The 8,573-nt window shown below is 36.8% G+C and overlaps 1 long non-coding RNA gene across 2 annotated transcripts in view; it reads left to right on the forward strand.

Moving 5' to 3' along the window:
- The window catches only part of LOC148107124 (uncharacterized), a 48,111-nt gene extending 39,842 nt beyond the window's left edge, over positions 1-8,269 (forward strand). For both annotated transcript variants that reach the window (XR_015723032.1, XR_015723033.1), the window contains exons 6-7: positions 6,709-6,772; positions 7,602-8,269. This is a non-coding gene — a long non-coding RNA (uncharacterized LOC148107124). The remainder of the gene's footprint in view (positions 1-6,708; positions 6,773-7,601) is intronic.
- Positions 8,270-8,573: the final 304 nt, after the last annotated feature.

Below are 8,573 nucleotides of genomic sequence, written 5' to 3' on the forward strand. Positions count from 1 at the left end.
TTGCATCATTCTTGACTGATTTTTGAAATTTTATGTATAGTTAAAAACATTGTGAAGACCAATAGACAATATTTTGTTAAACTTTCTGTATTTTTTCAGATAAATTCTATCTTACTTTAATACTCTTAGGAGCTCACTTGTTTTTAACCAACTTTTTTTTCCTTGAGAATATTCATATTAAAACATGCAGATCAAACATTCCTTTATACATGCTTTCTGTTGAACTGTAGAAATGCACCATATTTGATTTAGACGTTGATTTTTTTGAATATTTAGATTGTAAGTTTTGTTTTTTATGTACTAAATGATGCAGTTAGTATCTGGGATGTCTTGTGTATAGTTGGAAGTTTCTCAAAGTTAGACACTTGAGGTTGAAGTTCTGGGACATAGAAATATTCTTAGTTTTAAGTGATGGTACTAAGGCACTGTGATGTTGTGATTTATAATAAAAAATGTTTATTTGGTCTTTCTCCCTTTTCCTGTAACACAGCTTCAAAAACCTTTGTAATTTCCTAAGCAATAAGAGTCATGGGAGTATCTTTTGTTATAATATTTGGGCTTTTTTGTCTTCAGATCACTACAGTTCTTGAACTCCTTCCAGAGTGAAAAGGTGAAAATGTCTTTTCTTATTCATAGCAAGCTTTTTTTAACCACACTTGAGTTCAGGTTAATAAGGTGACTTTTGGAGAAGCCCTAAGGATGGAGCCCCATTGCCAGGGGAACCACGCACAGATTCAGAGTTAGAACTTTTAGCCCACTTCCCTACCCCTGGGTAGAGGATAGGGGCTGGAGGTTGAGGTAATCACTAATGACCAGTAATTTAATCGATCATGTCTAGGTAATGAAGCCTCCATAAAAAATTCTAACTGAAGAGGTTTGGAGAGCTTCTAGGTTGGTGGGCATGTGGAGGTGCTGGGGGAGTGGTACTCTCAGGGAGGGCGTGGAAACTCTGTGTCCCTTCCCCCATACCATGCCTTGTGCATCTCTTTTATCTGGCTGCTCCTGAGTTATAATCTTTGTAATAAACCAGTGACCTGGTAAGTAGACTGTTTTCCTGGGTTCCGTGAGCCATTCCAACAAATGATTGAATCTCATGAGGGGAGTCATGGGAAACCCTGATTTACAGTTGGTCAGTCACAAGTCTACATGATAACCTGGACTTGCAGCTGGCATTGGAAGTGGGGGCAGTCTTGTGAGACCAAGCCCTTAACTTTTGATATCTGACACTCTGGGCAGATAGCATCAGAACTGAGTTAAATTGCATACTGTGTGACCCTGAGCAGGGTGTTTCCACTCCGTTCCAACCAGGAACTCAATTACTAGTCTCAAAATGTCATCAAAATTAACACAACTTCGATTTTTTTTTTTTTTAGATTGTGAGTGTGAAAGGAAGTATATATTTAATTTTATTTTGTGTAATAGAGCTTCATATAGAGAATCTGTCTGCTTTGGAGAGTTTAAATATAATCCCACCAGGTTTTCTTTATTTTAGAGAAAACATTACTATATTTATTTGGCAGACAGGGCTTTGGTGAGAATCTTTTTTCCAACAAAGCAAGTTAATGGAATGCCATTGAAAAGTGTTCTGATTTAACTACATAATGGTACATTTGGGAGTCCTTAGAAATGGACTCCTTTGTTTATATTAGGCATAAAAACATTTTAAATCCAAGACCTGCGTTGGGGATTCACACATATTCTGTCTTACTGAGGCTAATAAAAGCATTTTGCTTCATTCTTTCATTTTAATTAGGTATTTTCTTCTTTTACTAGGGTTCTCTTGCTCTAGGGATTTCATTACTTTATAATATTGGCTCCAATTGACATTTTATTTGGTGTTTCAGAGACAATAAGAAAAAAGTAGGGAGTTCATTTGTAATTTGGAAAAATAATGAGCTGGCTATCATCATCTACCAGTAGAGAAGAGCATGCCCCCAGGCACAGGCATACACAATTAACTGCCAGACCCATTACTCCTCTCCCCATTGATCATGGTCCCTTTTCAGAGTTCCCAGCTGATCAATACAGTATGTTAAGAAACAGTTCACAGAATGTCCATTTAAGAGTGATAGATGCATTCAGTACCAGGGCTTTCACTATAAAAAAAAAGATTAAGATAATTCCAAAACTTGTAAAATGGCCTCCCAGAGTAGACTTTGAGACTCTCTTTACTTGATTTTAAGCAATTAGAATCTTATTAGGAGACAATTTCTTGTTAAAGTCACTCTAATCAAAAGTAAAATTCCCTGAGGATTATTTTTCCCCTTGAGAACAGCTATTAAATCAACAACACCTGTATGCTAAATAAATATGTATGTTACAAATATTAAGAAAAACATAGTTAAAAAGCATAGCAACATCTTAATAGAAAATGCAGTGCTTATTAAAACAATCTGACTTCCAAGAGTAATAAATCCTATAACTTTGTAGTTGGTACTTTAGAATATCCCCATAGGAGACTAGTGGATCTGAAGAATTTGCAATACAAAAATGTAGGAAAATAGCAGGGGCTGTTGTTATAAGAAGGTAACAGAACTAGAGAATCAAAACACCCACCAGGCACAACAGTTTATCAATAATGGACTAGAAATCAAGGAAAGTGTGTGTGTATGTGTGTGTGTGTGTGTGTGTGTGTGTGTGTGTGTGTGACAGAGAGAAAGAGAGAGTAAACAAACAATAGCAGCCAGAGACATAATCCAGATGACATTTCAAATGTCCAATTAAATAGAATAAAGAGAAAAGAAACTCAACATCATACATGCTGAATATAGAAATGCAAATTAAAATCATAATGACATACCTCTATGTAACCACTAGAATAGCCATAAACAAAAAGACAATAATGAGTTGAGGAAGACGTAGAGATACTGGAACTCTTCTACATTTATGATGGGAATGCAAAGTGGTAGCCAATTTGGAAGATGGTTTCCCAGTGTTTTAAAAAGTTAAACAAAAATTTACCTTGTAACCTAATAATTCCACTTCCGGGTATCTATCCAGGAAAATATAAATATACACCCACAAAAGACAAATGTGAATATTCGTAGCAGAATTATTTGTAACATCCCAAAAGTGACAACAATGCAAAAGTTCATCAACTGGTTAATGGATAATCAATTGTAACATACCCGTACAATGGAATGGTATTTAGCAATATAAAAGGAATGAGGTGCCTGTGCATGCTACAGCATGGATGAATTAAAAAATATTATGCTAAGTAAAAGAAACCAAAGGCAAAAGACTACATACAGTGTGAGTCATTGTATCTGAAATATCCAGAAAAGACAAATCTGTAAAGACAGAAAGCAAATTAATGGACGCCTGGAGCTGGGGTAGAAGGAGGAATTGACTGTTAACAGGCAAGAGTTATCTATGCAGTAATAGAAAGGTACTAAAATAGGTTTGTGGTGATGTTTGCAGATCTCTGTATATTTAATAAAAATCGTTGAGTTGCACATTCAAAGTAAGAAAAGTGAATTTTGTGGTATATAAATTACATCTCAAAAATGCTGTTGGAAATAAATATAAGAACATTTTCAATATATCCCAATAAGAAATGAGGAAGCACAGACATTAAGACTAAAGGCAAAAACTAACAAACCACACAGAAACCAAACCACGTGGCACAGATCATGTACTCTTGTGTCTTTTCCAATTTAAATATGCTAACCTGGAGTTTGTTTTCCTGGTAATTAGAAAAATCCTGCCAAGCTCACTAGCAGAGCAGTGAATGCTGTTGATGGGGCTACAAAGACAGAGGCTGTGTTTATGAAAGCATCTGTACCCTAACGGGTAGTAAATATATTGATGAACCTTGTGAATCCTCATAGAAATGGTAATACATCTCAATATCATTGGAGGAGATTGCAAATCAAGAACACCCCCTTGAAAGGAGGCTTGGAGATACTTAAAGTTGGTTTTATTGTTGTCATAAGGAGTCTGATTCCATCTTTTGATAATGAACCACTGACATCTCTTAAACCTCAGCCTTCCCTCTTTCCCCTTGTGCCCCACATCCCTGCCAGCAGATAAGAAAACCTATATCCCTCCTTTGGTGAAAGTGAGTCATTCAAACTATATAAGCTCCTTCCCTCTCAGTGGGAGCCCTCCCCCTGGCCTTACTCCCTGGCCACGATAAAAACCCAAGCCAGTCTCCTTTTTGTTGCTCTCTCAAGCTATTTCACACCTGCTGAATTACATAAGTCATCAAGATTTTCAGACCTTCTTTGTACTCATCAAGCATGTGGTGTCATCAGCCTTGATATCTGAGACAAACTTTTGAGTCTAGCTGCCTCTGCAGGTGACCATAAAAATTGTCTTTTGTCATATAGGACTTGATGAAAATGTGAAAAATGGGGAAAAAGATAGTTCTTAATTCTTTAACTTGGACTTTGATATTGTGTGTGGTAATTATAACTATTTTCTTACTCCCTATTTCTCCCCTTCATGCTTACTGAAATTTTTTGTTGTTCCGACTGGTAATACACCTAATTAAAAAAAAACAAAAAACAAAAAACCCACACCTCCATAGATTCACAGGTCCCCTTATAATTAAAAGATTACAGCTTGGTGACTATAATTAATAATACTATATTGTACACTTGACATTTGATAAGCTCTTAAGTGTTCTTACCACATGCACATACACAAATGTAACTATGTGAGGTGATGGACATGTTAATTTGTTAATTAGCTTAATTGTGTTAATCATTTCACAGTGTACATGTATATCAAAACATCAAATTGTATGCCTTAAATATATACAATTTTTAATTATCAATCATACCTCAATAAAGTTGGCAAAAAAATCCCCCAAATCAATTCCATTAAACAAATGATAGGCTTTCTTTTTGTAATAGAGTCAGAAGTCATTTCTAAAAAAATATATTATGCCAAATTATCTGACTTTCACTTGAGTATGAACTCCAACTTATTTTTGGGGGGGCGTTCTCTTTGTAACGATATTATTTGCACATAGTTTATGAGAAATGATAATATGGTACCGTTTTTTGTGTTGTCATCTTCAAAATACATAGCTACATGGGATTAGAAGGAGGAAAGTCAATCAGACAATTTGGGGGATCCAGACTGAATGAAAAGAGAATTTATGACAACTTCATGTCATTTTTCTTTTTGTCGAAAATAGCATTGGCCATCCTTTCCTCAAGGCTGCATATTTCTCTTTCCAAAGTGGTCTTTCACTTTCTTGGAGTTAAAAGCTTTTGCAATAAAGAATCTTCATATTAAGTGACGCCTGGGTGACTCCATTGGTTAAGCGTCTGCCTTCAGCTCAGGTCATGATCTCAGGGTCCTGGGATTGAGCCCTTCATGGGGCTCCCTCCTCAGTGGGGACCATGCTTCTCCCTCTCCCTTTGCTGCTCTTCCTCCTTGTGATCTGTCTTTCAAATAAGTAAATAAAATCTTAAAAAAAAAAAAGAATCTTCATATTAAGACATTCTTTTGGGGGAAGGCTTTTCAAATTATTATGTAATTAAGAATATGAAAAAAATAATTAACCAGTGCCAGAATGGCCAGCAATCCCTGTACCGACCAATGAAAGATCACTCCAAACTTTGCTGTGAAAGAGAGAAGGCAAGGGGGCTAACGCTCAAAGACAAAGACCCTTTGCTCTTTGCTCCTGCTTTTATTGGTCCTTCAGGGTAATCACAAATCCTTATCACTGTTTCTCAAGCACGTGATGTGTAACAAGGGGTCTTACTGAAACTGGGAGGATCTGTTTATGGGAACAATATGATATGCTAATCTGCACGTTCTAAGAGTTCTGCTAAATATAGCCTAAGGGACAACGTCTACATCTCTTAGATCACAGGGCAGCTGTTTGGGCTCGGAAAGTTTCCGGAAGGCAACTCCCCCTGGCATTCCAATGGCAGAGCGGTCACACAGGCCTGGCATTCCAAAGGCCTACATCCTTCTCTGAAACCTTCCCTTGCCCCCAGCAGCTTCTGTGTCACATTTTAGCAAGCCAGGTATTATGGCTGATTTCATGCTTTACATTAACCCCAACAATCAAGTTAAATTTCCTACCTGTTATAAAAAGTAAAATAAGTCTGATATGTGGTACTATGTTATGATAACTATGAACAAAGAGTTCAGATTTTTTTCAAATGCCATTAGAGAATCAGGATAAAAATGCTGTTTTAGGGGCGCCTGGGTGGCGCAGTCGTTAAGCGCCTGCCTTCAGCCCAGGGTGTGATCCTGGCGTTCTGGGATCGAGCCCCACATTAGGCTTCTCCACTGGGAGCCTGCTCTTCCTCTCCCACTCCCCCTGCTTGTGTTCCTTCTCTTGCTGGCTGTCTCTTTATGTCAAATAAATAAAGAAAAAATCTTTAAAAAAAATTTTTTTTAAATGCTGTTTTAGTTTGGACTTCCTTCTTATATATCATCTGATTTAAAAACCCATGTGACCAAAATTGCAGTACACTTGTGGGTTAAGAAGCATCATATGTAATGGACTTAACAGGCTTACCATCCAAACTGTGTCATGATTGAAAATTGGAATGGACATTTGTAATATCTCTTAACCAAATTTGATGATGGTAAGTGACTAAGTAGTTGGCACTATGAAATCAGTATGGTTAAAAATTTATATATTCCATAGATTATTGAGATGTTGTGTAAAAGATAAGAAAGATGGGTTGGGGTTAACCCTGGAACTTGCATAAACTTCTTTCCTATCTGATCTAATAGTACCTGGACCTGGATTGCCTTCATGGGTTTCAGAAGAAGGATCCATTGCAAAGACTCACACCAGGTCAGTAGTTCAAAATATAATTGCCTGAATTCCTAAAAAGAGATTATGGGATGAGTTGTTCCTTCTCCTCTACTGTCTAGTATAAGATTCAGTGTTTCTCACTCTTGAAAACTAGTGGGCCAGACGATGAGCACAATCTGTAAGATTGTACTTATCTAATCCTACTCCATACAACTGGAATGAAATAAAGAGAAAAGCATTGTCCACACTCAAGCGGTTACTGCTTTATTGGTAACTACTCTTGTTGAACTAGATGGTTATACTCCCAGGAAGGAGAGGGGAGTTGGGGGGTAGGGGGGCAGGTATGGATAGCACTCAACAATAAATGAAAATAAAAGAAAAAGGGTAGGGCGCCTGGGTAGCGCAGTCGTTAAAGCGTCTGCCTTCGGCTCAGGGCGTGATCCCGGCGTTCCGGGATCGAGTCCCACATCGGGCTCCTCCGCTGGGAGCCTGCTTCTTCCTCTCTCACTCTCCTGCTGTGTTCCCTCTCTCCCTGGCTGTCTCTCTGTCACATAAATAAATAAAATCTTAAAAAAAAAAAGAAAAAAAAAAAGAAAAAGGGTAAAACTAGTATTTCTTTGATGGCTTGTTAGAGTTTGAGAGCATGGAAAATAATACTGACTCTTAGCTACATTCTCAGATGCCAAGAAGGATAAAATATTTGCTCTCTAAAAAAATCACCGTTATTGGAAATTGAGGAAATAAATTAGAATCCAGAAAACCTTAGGAATATGACCTACGTGAGGCAGATTGAATAATTGGAAATGCATTTTCAGTAAACATTTGGAATGATTTTAATATGGCAATACTTTTGTCTCTAATTTTACAGGTCATATCTATTATCAAGGAAAACCTCTGGGAGGCACAGGAAACAGTTTCTGTCCCCAGAATAATCAAATGGGATTTATTTAATATTAAAGGTACTGATTACTGTATAGCTATTAGCATGGGCAATAACTATTTGAGAAAAATGTCTGACTATGATGAGTGAAGATTCTTATACATATGTTCTGACTGCCTGAAAATAACGTGCTTCGATACCTATAGGCCTTAGTTTTGTAGACAGAAAGCAAACGCAGGGTGCAAAATGTTTGGCAAATCAAGTGTAATATGTGCCTAAGACTGACATGGCAGGCTTTCATATCCATAATTAAAACCACTGACATTTACTGAGGGCAGCCATGGAAAGTGCTTTGGAACATTCAAACTAAATTACATTTAGGATTCATTTATACTCACGTGACTTTCTGTTAGGATACTTAGTGTATGTTTGATGCAAAATATATATCCAAATTAAACACAGAAAATTAGTACACAGTAGAACCAACAGATGTGGCCCATAAACCAACATTGGTCGAAACACTTTAAGCACTTATATGAAGGAAGTATTCTGGGAATGCCCACCAAAGACTTGGAATTTGAAACACTGAAACTTAGTTCTTGAAATATAGTTCCCTCTATATTAATAGTTCATGTATGGATAAATTAGGTCATTTTTTCTGGGAAGGAATAGATATTCTTACTGTAAATTAACATATTTATTTTATAGTAAAATTCATTTGATTGTTTAAAAAAAAACAAAATAATGATGATAATGATGAAAAATAAGCCAGTTTCTGTACGACTCAGCAATGTTACTTCTAGGTATATACCCAAAAGAATTGAAAGCATATACGCACACAAAAACTTATACATGAAAAAAGGAAAAAATGATTAAAGGAGAATCCTAAGAAAGCATGAGGAGGTAAGGTATAAAGTATACGTAGATGGAGGACTAACCCTAGAGCAGAAGGGTGATGCT

This window comes from Ursus americanus, chromosome 35 (genome assembly GCF_024610735.1).
Source record: "Ursus americanus isolate L20-20 chromosome 35, mUrsAme1.1.p, whole genome shotgun sequence".
NCBI lineage: Eukaryota > Metazoa > Chordata > Mammalia > Carnivora > Ursidae > Ursus > Ursus americanus.